The following is a 14,056-nucleotide window of genomic DNA, read 5'->3' on the forward strand; positions in this document are numbered from 1 at the left end:
TATTGGTTTATTGCAATTATAGTTGACCTTGCTAAAGAACCGTGTGATTTGACATCAATGTATGTTGGTTTTTAAATGTATAACATTACTTCACAACATCAATGTAGTGTATATGTTTTATGTGATTCTGTTGGACAGCATAAATAATGTTTTTAACATGATTCAGATATGATGGAAATATATGACTAAAACTTTATTTCTTTTGTGGTCAGTGTGCTTTGTGTACATAGATACCACTATCCTGGTACCCGTGCAGGGACGGATTCACTAAGTAATGCAATAAGAAATACTCTATCATTGTGTATTTCGTTCCTACAGAACCATTATTAATAGTTCTATTACCCACCCAGGTTCTGAGGGTTACAGGGTCACCCCATTACATGTAATGGTCATCACAGAAATGAGCATCACACATTCACTTTCGAAGCAAACAATGAAACTTTACTGAAACAATACAGAAATTAAATGAAGACACATGGTGGCTCCCCTCAAAACAATCCGTAGGTCACAGCCTGCAAGACAAAAACATGATGAGAAGGTGTGTCCGGCGCACATCAAAGGACAGAGAGAGAGCAAAGGAGAGATAGAGAAGAAGAGAGGGGGAGAGAGAGGGAGAGAAGAAGAAGAAGAGATGGGGAGAGAGAGAGAGAGAGAAGAAGAGAGGGAGAGAAAGAGAGAAGAAGAGAAGGGGAGAGAGTGAGAAGAAGAGAGAGAGAGAGAAAGAAGAAGAGAGGGGGTGTGAGAGAGAGAGAGAAGAGAGGGGGAGAGAGAGAGAGAAGAAGAGAGGGGGGAGAGAGAGAGAGAGAAGAAGTGTGGGGGAGAGAGAGGGAGCCGACCCAGCACACCCAGGCTGCACAGCTCACCTGCTGCCACCGGTGTGTCTCCAACCACTTGCCGGTACATATAGCAGCACACCAGGTCACACATCTGAGACAGAGCCGTCATCTGAAACAGAGTCCAGGGACATAATTGGCACAGTTCACACACTTGCACAAGACAACATCGTCCGCCCGCCCATGCACACACAGCCAGAGGCATCCCAGGCCCTCCCGCCACCCATCAGAGCATGCCCGCCCAGGCACACCCGGGCGACACTGCTGACCTTCCGCCACCTGTGTGTAGACTGCAGGTCCCACCACGTGTCGCTGCAGCCACAAGCCCGGGGCCCACAGACATGGCACCTTCCACACCATGCATCCACATTACGCAGGCCACCAGGTCACACATCTGGTGCTGGGACTTGATCACACAATGGCATATGACATACCGGGGCACAGAGCAACATTGCAGCCTGCACAGCTGCTCAGCCCAATAGGTGCCACTAACTCTGTGACCCCGGAAGCGGGGCCACGTGGCAGTAGGCCCACGCAGGCCACTGGCACAGCCTACACTGCGGGCCAGCAAGGCACACAAATCCTGAGCAGTCCGGACCTCCAGGACGGGCCATCATCGCAGGCTGCAAACCCGCTCAGCAGCTCAAGGTGCCAATGACTCAGTGCAACATGAGTCACCATCCCATGGCGGGGTGCCTGTGCCGGCCGCAATGCAGCATCTGCCACAAACCCTGTCCAACACCAGTCAGCGCCGCGTGGCAGTAGGGCCGTGCCGGCCTCAATACCTCGGGTCCGTCATCCAGTCCCCAGCGGCAGAGGGGTATGTGACGTTGTCGGCCCCTTATATTTGCAGGGTCACATGGCCTGTGACACCTGTGCTGGTTGGATGTGGTGTGCGTGCAAACCTGCCCTCAGGGAGTGGCTGTGACATGCTGACAACTAGATCAATGACCTGCACACCAACAGCGAGTACGTCTGTAATGGGTAGCAATGAGGCCCCCCCCGGAGCATGAGCGGAGTGGTCTGGCCTGCCATACGCCGGAACAGGGCTGGCTTGCAGAAATGACTTGTGGGCAATGGGCGTTGTTCAGTCCATATCCGGACAAGAAAGTGGCTGGTGAGTGTGTCCCTGTTGTGGTGTCCACGGGACCCGTGACCCAATTTGACATGTAGCACCCTCTGACTGGCATCCCACAGGATGAGCATCATTGACTCAAGGGAAATCACTGTCCCTACATTCATCCACACATAAATACATGAATGATGAAAGACATGACACAGCAGTGCCTTCCTGGATGTTTATTGCACATCAGTGCTTTTCCTCAGCTGGAGTGGTACAGGGCACTGCTGAATACACCACACTATATGGGCCCGTGGAGGGCCAGCCAGAGTCCCTCCAGGGAAGATAAAGATTGCTCAAGAGAAGGGGTGCAGTGTTGTGAATTCCACGTTGCCACTGGGTTATTTTCTCACGATAGGCTGCGATGGTGAAAGTTGCATTACGCTACTCTTGCGGTAGTTATCACACGCTCTTGTGAATATACCCCCCAGTTTTAAAATGTATCAATCAATACACAGAAATCACAACAATCAGAAACCCTTTTGAGCATGGCCCTTACTTCTTCCTAATTTCTTTTCTACATTTATTCTCTAGTCAAATATCTGAGTCATAGTGCACATTCTTGGGCCTGATCAACAAAGTTTCCTTAAGTCAGCATGTTACCATCCAATTTACACACATGATTGCAAACCTTCATCAGTCGGGCACGAGAATATGCTATATTAGTCAGAAATTTGATTTGTTTGAAAAACACAAGCTTACCCTCTACACATCACAAAAATCACCAGGAAGCTGCGTCACACATTCTATAATATTTTTGGGGAAAATGTAAATAAAAATTCAAAGCTGAAGTTGAAAAGAGCGCTATTGTGGAGCAAATAAACAAGTAAAATGTCCTTTGTGCTACTGTACTTTAACAAATATGGCCTCTAAGTTGGGCTGCCCATCACTGAAACAATGGTACAGAAGAAACTACATTCATATGAATGACGTGGAGTAAGTTGATGACACTTGGGGACAGGGTTTATCAATTACCCAGTGCAAATTTTTTGATTAGTATATGATCTTTCTTTATCTCTGGGAGAGGCCTAATGGCAGGCAAAACATTACTTTATAAAATCCTTATAAAAGGGATATGTGTTTGGGCTCTTTCTGTGACTGTCTTTGCGATAGTTCTGTAGTTAAGTATAACTGCTGCAGACGTCCTCCTGTAGCACGCAAATCTCAGATTCAAATCGAGGCATATGTAGCTCAAACGTACGTCTTTCTGAAGTGAATAAATAGGGTACCATTAAAGTAGGAAGAAGTAACAATTAAATATAAGCTTTCAAGCTGTTCAGTTATAATCCACTGCGAATATACATGTTTTGGCAGCAGGCATTCAGTTTCACTGCACTGACAGCAGCTTGGTGAAGATGAAGGATTCGAGCGGCGACTTTGTAAAGGTTTTTGCAAGTCAATTAATTTCAATAAAGTTTGTTTGGCTCGAAAACAATGATTTAGTCAATTCAAACAATTTCATGAAATCTAGAAAAGTTGCATTGGGACTGCGATGCTGTAATAGCTAGCATGTGATCTCTTGCTAAATTACTGTCTATCCTACATATAATAGAGTTAGCAAATCTATACCTTTCATTTATTATTAACTTCAGACAATTAAAAGGAAAATGTTGCATCGTTTTAAGCTCCATACCGAAGAGCTCGCTGATTCTGCGAACCTTTGTTGAGCGATGACACCTGTATTGGAATGTAGCGCTTAGATGCTCTTGAGATCCACTTCAAGACAGTGGTCACAGTAAGCAGGTAGTCCATTTGGCATTTCACAGTCAATAGCAATGTGTTAAGAAGCCTTTTATTGCAGCTATGGTGCATCTCCCTTTAGGAGCCAATGATTTAAATCTTCTTAAACCGGTTCTTCATCATAGTGGCCTCTACCAGTAACTCCCTCAAGCTTAACTTTCCCATTTCTGACAACTGGCCAAGCTTTGAGTTACTAAATCATTCCCAGTCAAGCCAAACTGTGGGTAAATGTCAACATGTCTCAAATAAAAAAACATCAGCACAATTTAATATGCCCGAGTTTTAGTGAAACTTAAAGAGAGATTATGCCTGAACACTGAAGCGACTACTCAGGCCAAGAGCATCCATTAGAATTTTCCCCTTAATGTGTCCGATTCTGTCTTACGTTTCTGGGGCTGGGAAATTGAGTGCCATTATATTAGTTATTCACAGTGCTCAGAAATGGCAGAAGTGTTGAATGTAGCATCTTATAAAACAGCACAGAATTAGTTTTGTTCTCTGTGACAAATCACATTTCAATATGGTCCTGTGTGTGGGATGGGCCAATACTCTGAAAAGTCAACGATTAAGGCCTTCTTTTTAAAAACTTTATTTTTTCGAGCAAGAGAGAAACAGGCAAAACAATAAATTCATACATTATGAATAGATAATCAAGTATAGGGAAGCTAAAAGAGACATAGTCATCCAATTAACCCAATTACAAATACCATAAAAACACCTATTCCATATACCAGCAATATCCGTACCTTTTTCTAATAGCATAACATTGTCGACAATAAATATGTGTTAGACTTGACCCTTTTTTGCAGGGTCATCCCTGAAATTTTTGTCTCCCTCCTCTATTTTTCCTGACCTGGTGTTGGCTGTTTTATGACTCTGGGCACTTTATCACTGCTGATCAGTGCTAAAGTGGTAAATTGACGTATGGATTAGTGATTCCATGATTGGCTTATTTGGTTTACTTGTCAGACCCTAGTACAGTGCACCGAGTGTGCCCAGGGCTTGTAAATCCAAATGCTGCTAGTGGGCTTGCAGCACTGGTTGTGCCACCCACAGAAGCAGCCTGTAAAAGTGTGTCTAAGGCCTGCCATTGCAGAGCCTGTGTGCAGTCAGGTACTGCTATGCTGATGGGCAAGTGCACCCACTTGCCAGTACCTAACCCTTCCCTTTTCTTCATATCAGACACCCCTATGGTAGGCCCAAGGGCAGGGTGCATTGCAAGTATAAGGTAGGACATACCCTGGTGTGTGTGGCATGTCATAATAGTGAATTACAGCCATTTTCGTTTTTCACTACTGCAAGGCTACCTGCTCTCCATAGGCCAGAATGGGTAGTTAGATTATTATATTTTATAATCCTAACTGACTCAGGGAAAATGGTAGAAAGTCGAGTTTAGTGTGCTAGTAAGCCTGATAAAATACATCTTTTAGTGAAGTTGGTTTTAACATCCTGTGTTTGAAAATACCATTTTAGAAAGCAGGTATTTTCTTGTTTAACTATCCAAGCCTGCCTCTGCCAGGTTATGTATTCCTTGTCTGGAGTTTGAATGACAGGGCTGGGGGATTTCAGGAGACAGGGTGAGTCAGCCCAGTGGTGAATAGAGAGATCTGCATCGAGATGGGAGGGAGGAGTTGAGCCTGGGACCTGAATAGGGCTGTACCTTCCCTCCACAATGCTGGCTCCACCTCCTGTGGTGCGTCTGATGTCTCTGCCCTGCACTGTGAAAGGAGAGAAGGAGTCATGTCAACAGAGTGCTCCAGGGCTGTGCCTTTCCTCCACAATGCTGGCTCCACCTCCTGTGGGGCGTCTGATGTTTCTGCCCTGCCCTGTGAAAGGAAAGAAGGAGTCATGTAAACAGAGTGCTCCAGAACTGGTTTGGACTGGACAACGGACCCTCTGCCCTCAGAGGACAAAGGATCTTGGGGTATAAGCATTGGGGCCCTGATCCCAAGAATTTGGATCACTTTTGGACTACAAGAAGAAACCTTTGCTGAGGAGAGGAACCTGAAGAAACTGAGGAGAGACTATCCCTAAGCTGAAGTGCTGCTTGGAGGATTGGCCTGCAGTGCTTGCCTGACAGCCAAAGAAAGGAGAAAGGACTTTGTGTGCACTTTATTCAACTTGTGAAGGATCTCCAAGGGCTTGAGAAAAGAACTTGCCTCATGCTGAAGTCTCATGGACAACAGACTTCAACCCCCAGCTCCCCAGAGTTCTTTGGAAGTGCCTGCTGCTGTTTTGAGCCTTCTGAGGGACTGCGTGTCGCAAGGAGCTGGAAGCGCGACTCAAGAGGGAGAAGCGTGTCGCTGTCGCAGCCGCTTCCATCGCATTGTTGATGTCGCCACTGTAGCTGACTCATTGCACCGCATCTCAAGAAACGGCCCGCAACCCCGAAGTAGCGTTTTGCCGTCACATATTCTGCCGTCGCATCGTGGATGTCGCTGCTGTAGCTGATGCATTGCATTGCATCAAGAGAAGCGTCTCAATGAGGAAGTAGCATGTTGCAGCCGCTTCCGTCGCATCACTGAGTAAGGATGTCGGCGCATCACAAGAAGTGCCTCGCATCCACGGAGAAGCGTGCTGCTGTCAGAGCTGTTGCCGTTGCATCACTGAACAAGGGTGCCTCCGCTGCAATTGTCGCATCTTCTCACAACATCGGAGAAGCGTGTCGCATCAGGAAGAACTTGACGTCTTTATTTCTTTGCACCGGATCTCGACCGCATTTCTATCTTGCAACACTTTCGTTGCCCTGCGTGTCGCATCTGAAGGTACATTGACTCAAAGTGTCGCATTTTAAGAACTAAAGAGAACTAAGCTAAACCTACCATTTTAAGCACAGTATTGTGGATTTTTGTAGTTTGTGGTCTTGTGTTAAATCAATGTAAGAATACTTATTTTTTATATATAACTTGTGTGCTGTCCATCTGTAGTGTTGTCACTTGATTACTGTATGTGTTCACATATGCTGTTCACACTGCCTCTAAGATAAGCCTGTCTGCTTGTGCCAAGCTACCGAGGGGGCGAGCAGTGGTTATTTTAGGAGTGTACCCCCTTACCCTGACTAGAGGCAAGGGTCCCTATTTGTCAAAAGTACCTACCTCTGCCAACTAGATTCCCCCAAATCTAACAATATGGTTATATCAACACTATGATCTAACAAGGAGCATTGCCCTCTTGCACTCAGAGCAAAGGTTTGCCATCCCCTGCAGCACATATCTCTTTATATAGTATCTATAAAAATCTATATCTTACATTGAGAGATAGAAGAAAATTCTGCCCACGTAACTTCAAATCTGTGAAGTGCCCCTACCCTCTTTGCATATGTCTCCTCGAACTGGGAGGTCCGGGCCAACTTAGTGAGCCACTGACCTATTATCAACACCTTTGATGACTTCCAATTCTGCAGTACTAAGGAAGTGGCTACAGTTAATGCAATACAGATAAAATACTGCCAATATTTTGTTAGCTGGGGCCCCGTATGTGCAAAGCCAAATAACACCAAATATTTGATGGAAGGATAGCTAATGACATGAAATGACTAAAAATCATAAAAACCTCCTCCCAAAATTAATGTATGCTAGGGCATGAAAAAAATATATGTACGGATCCACCTGCCCCATTTGTCTTGCACCGAAAACATTGAGCTGTGGTTGATGGAAAGATTTTATGAAGACTATGCGGTGTGTAATATGCCAACCATCTGGATAGAAAAGCCATTCTTTTAAAGTTGGCCACTCTTAAGGCTTTGAGTCCGAACTCGCACACTAGCTGCCATTCTTTAATATTGAATCTCCAGCCCGTATCCTGAAAAACCTTTGGAAGCAACTTCTCCACACATTCACTATTCATACTTTGACGTAACAAACAATACCAGTTTCCTATTCCATACAGTTCATTATTGTTGATACACCTTATCATGGTTCTTAATGTATCGTTAATCGTGATGTAATTATTTTTAAGGAAACTGGTTAATTGAAAAGAACTTAACCATAGTGCTTAGGTTTGGCTACCAAATTGCTGCAATATTGATTGCCATGTTAACAAATTAGTAGGATTATAAAAATCACCTACCTACAGAAAGCCTAGATCAATCCAGGACTGCAGGACCACTTGAGAAAGCTGTAGAACCCAAGTTTGAACAGTCTTGGAGAGAGGTAAGTGCATGGCATACCGGTACATTATATGCTTTAAAAAATAACAGGGTGCGGGATACCATTGTCCTTATAACTTTATGCCTCATTTTCTTGGGTACTTTTGCTGACCGATGTAAAACAGGCAACTTAGTTGCACTTTCTGTTAGCATATGATTTAAAAGAAAATGATCATACTTCAAAGGTGTTGTTGCTAACTGTATTGACTGATTAGCCAAAGCCGCCTGGTAATATGCTAGAAAATGTGGTAATGCTAGCCCCTTACTTTGTGTCTAATTGAAGAGTGGAAAGTTTTACCAGAGGTGGTTTTTTTGCCCATATAAATTCATGAATAATTGTATCTACTTCCCTAAAGTACGAATTTGGCACTCTCAGAGGGAGGTTCAGAAACAAAAATACAAACAGGAGGAGTATTGACATTTTGACTAATGTGACTCGACCCACCAATGACAAAGGCAGTAGCGTACATCACCCTTTTTATCTCTATGAAGGTACTACCGTAGTTTAAGTGGAACAGTTGCGTATCATCGCTTGTTACACATTAACCCAAATACCTTATGGGCAGTTGTGATGCAACCCTACTGGCAGCTGGGCATCCGTAGCATGAACAGGAGCAACCCTGGTTTCAACTGGTTTACTTTTGTACCCAAATAGGCCTGTAAACGCCTGCATTTCCCTCAGTGCTTTCTGTGTGTTTACACTTTTGGCCATGAGGTATAAGATGATATCATCTGCCAAAAGTTTAATTTTTGCCATCCCCATTATAGGGGCTAAAATTTAAGTGTTAGAACGGATTTGAACCGCAAGTGGCTCAATGAAGAGAGAGAACAAGAGTAGGGATACTGGGCATCCTAGACGGGTGTCCCGCCTAATCTCAACCTCTCCTGCCTGTTCCACATTAATAAATATTTTTGCTTCCTTCAACATTGTTGTCAGTTGGGGGGGAAGCCAAACTTCCCTAAGAAAATAAATAGGGCCTGCCAAGGTCGAACGCCTTTTCTGAGTCCATCACTAAAAGCCTTGTCCTTGTTGACTGCAAAATAATGAATAGCCTGCACCAAAAATAGCGCATTGGTGGCCATTGATCTGCCTGGCAGGAATCCTGTTTATAATCTGAGTTTAGTAAGATTATTGGGCGATATGAATTGGGGTCATTTGTATCTTTATTTTTTTGAGGATACTAATCACAATTGATTCCTTAAATATTTTAGAGATAGGGATCCCATCCCTAATTTGGTTAAACAGAAGTATTAAAAATGGGGAGAAATCAGTCAAAAACACCGTATATATTTCCACTGAAATACTGTTGTTCTCACAAGCCTTAGCACTAGCCATAACTTTCAGTGTTTCAGCCAGTTCTGCTGGCTCTTTGGGCTTACTCAAGGCCATGATATAATCCCTAGTGATTTGTGGTAGCTGGTATGTACTGAAGTAGCCTTTCTAAATCATGTGGCTCTATTACCTGTACTTCAGCATACATTTTTTTTTTTAAATGAAAAAGAAATATTTCTGCTATCCTGTCTTTATCTTCGACCACACTTGAAGTATTAGGGTCTCTTATTTGTGTAATTATTTGACTGGTCTGCTGTGTTTTTGTAGACCATGCTAAAAGTTTACAAATATGCTGGCCTTATGCCCGGTAATATCTTCTAGAATAAAAAAAAATCCTTAATCATTCCTTTGCCTTTGCCCTTGCCAATACTTGCTTTAGTGCCTTATCATCATAGTCACTTGGAATTGCAAAATGAAGTTATTTCCTAGCCCGTTCTACTGTGTTCTGTAAAATTTCTATCTTTTGCGCCCTTACTTATGCAGCCTAGCTTTATAAGAGATAACCTGACCCTTGAAAACGGCCTTCTAAGCTTCGCACACCATAACATTTGGAGCCGTATTAATATTATCCTTAAAAACCAACTGTAGAAATGTATGTATTTCTTGAATCCAAATTTGGTCCATAAATAGAGATTAATCAAACAGTCATCTTGCATCTTTTCTTTGAGGACTTGGTGCTATTATGACTACGGAGACTATAGTGTGGTCTGAGAATGAATTGGTAATAGTCTCTGAACCTCCTCTTTGTAAGACCTTATCCACCAAGTAAAAATCTAAGCGTGAAGCTGCTTCATAATCTTAATCAATTTTGAGGTCTTTGTTGTTGCTTAGTCTTATTCCAAGTATCTAATCTTAGATATTGTTTAAAATTGAAGTCACCTCCCATAACTATGGAACCTTGAGCATTTATTAACAGATCGTAAATCTGCTCTAAGGCTTTAGTATCTTCGTAAACTGAACCAAAATAGTAAAAAAAAATAAGAAAGACCCCAGCAACTTGAACCTCAATCCAGATCCATCTTGCTTCCTCATCCTGTATCACCTTCCTCACCTACCAGTCCAATGTCTTTGCAAACAGGATACCTACTCCCCGGGCTGCCACCTTGGCTAAAGCAAAATATGTTTGAGAAAACTTCCATGACAATAACAATTTGGGAGTAGTAGACTTAAAATGTGTTTCCTATAGAAATAATACCTCAGGAGTGAAAGACCCAGCCATTTTAATGGAGCCCCATTTTTACATGCTTAAAAGACCATTTACATTACATGAGATTATCTTTATCCTTTGCACCATTTCCTCAATTTGAACATAGCACCACTGATTATGCACTCCCCCTCCTTATTGCCTTTGATATACCCTTCCAACCGTTGGATACCTGAAATTGACCCTTAAACCTACTTTCCATCAATACCACACTTAGCAATTCCCCCTCACTTCTCCTCATACTTTTATAACTTACCCCTTCCCAACCTTATTTCATCTTTCTCTTTTTTTTAATCTGTATACCCCTGCTTACCTTCCTTCCTCTTCCTGCCCCCCTCCCTAGCCCCATCCAAAGAGGGGAATGACCCTTATCTTCCCTCCTCAGCCCACCCAAAACTATTGCGCCTTGACCTGGCGCCTGCTCACTTGCTTTTACTTCCACCCCCTCTGTAAAGTTTAATTATCACTTTTTGACAGCGCTGAAACAGACATAAAGTGCTTCATGGTTTGGAACAAAAAGTGCTTGTGCAACAAGGTGACTCATAGTTGTCCCACACCAGCTGGATACTACCCATCACTGCATTGGCTTATGACTTAGGGTCTGATTACGATGATGGTGGGACTGCCACCGACAGCCCACCGGTGGTGGTCCCACGGTCATCGTAATGAACATTCATTCCCGCCCGCCATATTAGGGTGGCGGGTGGATGGTGGCAGTCGGAGAGACCAACCGCCATGGATCCGACAGGCTCGAGGAGTCAGCAGGACCCTCGGAGGGAACTTCGATTCCTACAATGTTGGCGGTGCCAGCCAGGCACCGACGTAGGGATTATGATGTCCATCCTCTCCAGCTTTTTCATGGCGGTTTACCCAGCATGAAAAGGCTGGCGGAAAGGTACATTGGGGGCTGGTAGCGGGCCCATTTTTCCCCTGGCCCCAGCTTTGGGTTTTGTGGGGCTCATATCCCTGCACCATGTGGCAGGCACCGCATGGTGCCTGCCACATAGTACAGGGATACGTGTAATGTCTATTTTTTGCCCTGCGTAGTATGCTGCAGCCTGCCGCAATGCAAAATATAGACATTGCGACCGCAATGGTGGTGGTCGCATCCTAATGTCTATGGCGGGAACGCCAACAGCTAGTTGGGCAGTCCCATTTCATCCGACTGCCATCATATTGAGGCCCTAAGCTATTAAACCTTGCTATTTTACTGCTTAACTGGTTAACTAAGTAACAGTATTCTTCAAATGCAATAGCTGGTGGTACCATTCACTCTCAGCTATAACAGCCAGACAACAACAGAAGTGCTCCTATCTAAAAAGTGCCATGTGTAAAGTGATTGGAGTTCATCCAAAAGCTTATAGTGCTGAAAGAAGTGCAACCATTGCTCAATGACCCAATTCGGGTCTATAGAAAGAGGTGCTGCTCTCTAAAAAGTGCAAAGTGTATAGAGTGCATAAAGTGCAAGAGTCAAAGTCCTGACAGTTTGAAAAAGTGCTTGTGCAAAAAGAAAAGACAGCTCAAAGTTTTTGCCCACCATCTGGATCAATCAGTGCATTGATGCGTGTCTAGGTCATTCACTGTTAGCTGTTAGAGGACATAGAAATGCTGCAATCTGGTGGTATTATACGTTCTTACCATCATTCTACAGCTTCTCCTTATACACCATGCTAAATGCTTGGAAACAGTGTTATTAAAAGCAAAAAAAAACTTGATTACAGACTAAAAGCAAGTCCTGATGTAGACCCATAGCATGATGGCCCTGTTTTTAAATCTATACATTAAAAAACGATACAAAACTATAAAAGAATAGAAAGGGTCAAGTGTCCAAAGTACAAAAGTCCCAATGTAGCAGATTGCAGGAGCTCTTTACCAGTATAGACTTCAGAAACCATAGCCGTATCTTCTCTTAATAACACATTTTCTTTACATCGGACCAACCCCCTGATTAACACTAGCCTTTATTTGCTTGAATCACTTTTTGTAGCAGATCATGAGTTTCCTCGAGAGTAACACGTAGATTAAATTGGCCTTTGAATAACATTTTCAATTTAAACTGATGGATGATGGACACCTATGCTCCTGCACTCTTAGACTGGCCAATCAGCCCGACAATTTCCCTTTGCTGTCATGCTGCAAGTGCTTACATATCCGAGAATACTGTCACTCTTGATCCACCAGCTAACAAAATATTCTTTTTATGAATTGCCTTACTTAGAATGGCTTCTCTTATACGAAAAATCTGTAAAATGTACCATCATTGTCCTTGGATACTTGGCCCCTGTTGAACGTTGTGCTGGGACCACGTTTGCCCTTGTTATAGTCAGATCTTCAGGTGGATTCTGGAGTACGTGTTCTTTAATCATTGTTTCCATATATAGCAGCGGGTTAGCTTGGCCATTTAAACATTCATTATCTTCTGGAATCCCCGTAAAACAGAGATTAGAAAGTCTTGCATAGTTCTCCATTTCATCGATTTTTGAGTCCTGTAATTTCTTTTCAAGAGTAGCAACGTCACTATCCCAGCTCAAGGAATGGTCCTCCAAATCTGACATTCACTTCTCAGGTTCTTTAATTCACTCCAGAATATGTTGAACCATAGCTTCACTTTTATTTAGCCTTAAGTGAACTGTGGCATTTTCCTGGGCCTGTGAACTTTTGCATTCTCTAATCTCAGCAAGGATAGTTTCAAAGAGCTCCTGGAACTGGTGCAACTAGAGTGGGCTACAACTAGATGGCTAAGCTTCATTGACTTGCTGTTGATTTCGAACCATATGACTACATTCTCCTTCTCCTGAGGATTTTGAGGTGTCTTCTTAAAATAATCTCGTAGGTCCTGGTGTAGCTGTAACTTTTGCGACTCTCATTTCCATTTTTGACTCAATAAAACGTGCTGTTACATGAATCATAGGAGCGGTAGCTGTGCTAGCAGCGGGGTTGCTTACTGGTTCTTTACCTGAACCTTGGTCCGCTGACCGGTCATTTAAGTTCTCCATGATGGTTTGCGACTTTTCACAAATAATGGATAGTCCTTATGGGTCTTATCAGCCACTCTCACCCCAGGGCACTGATAGCTGTGACTATTGCTGTCTTTCCACTACTGCTGGTATGTTGTGGACTGATAGTAGCCTCAGTGTACTCTATTCTCAGCGTATTCTGCGTACTTCCAGACTCAAGAGGCAAGGCAGATTTAACAGAGCAGGAGGAGAGGACATACTAGTCAACAGGGCTGGTGTGAGCTGCTTCGTTAATTTATCTAATACACCCCCTTTTCTTGCCGAATTCTATTCTCTCCTTACTGCACAAATACATGTTTGCGCAGCTTTCCTCTTTGCCCTCTGATTTACTGATAACGGACTCAAAGCTCGGGCTCCAACACCTGCTACAACTCAAAACCATTTGTTGTATGCTTTTGTCCATTCAACTTACTGGGGGTTGCTTGGAGATCACCTGTAATATCTGGGGGTAATTGTCCATTTAGCTTTTTATAGCCTATAGGCTGTTTACGTGAAAGGGACCAATGCCCGCTACCAGTTGAGGAAAGAAACTGAAGGATAAGTAGTGGGTGTATGCCTGTTCAGGGACCCTCAGCAGGGCAAGGTTGGTCAACCTGGGGCAATTCATCGACCTCAGAAGACCACCTTACCTCAGCAAAAAAAAGTCAAAAATACTACATTCT

General features: G+C 43.6%; 1 long non-coding RNA gene across 1 annotated transcript in view; it reads right to left on the bottom strand.

Annotated features, from left to right (window-relative positions):
- Nucleotides 1-483: 483 nt before the first annotated feature.
- LOC144827324 (uncharacterized) overlaps nucleotides 484-14,056 on the bottom strand; it is a 43,138-nt gene continuing 29,565 nt past the window's right edge. The window contains exons 2-3 of the long non-coding RNA XR_013610138.1: nucleotides 864-945; nucleotides 484-512 (exon numbers count right to left, since the gene is read on the bottom strand). This is a non-coding gene — a long non-coding RNA (uncharacterized LOC144827324). The remainder of the gene's footprint in view (nucleotides 513-863; nucleotides 946-14,056) is intronic.

Source organism: Lissotriton helveticus, chromosome 4_1 (genome assembly GCF_964261635.1).
Source record: "Lissotriton helveticus chromosome 4_1, aLisHel1.1, whole genome shotgun sequence".
Taxonomy (NCBI): Eukaryota; Metazoa; Chordata; class Amphibia; order Caudata; family Salamandridae; genus Lissotriton; species Lissotriton helveticus.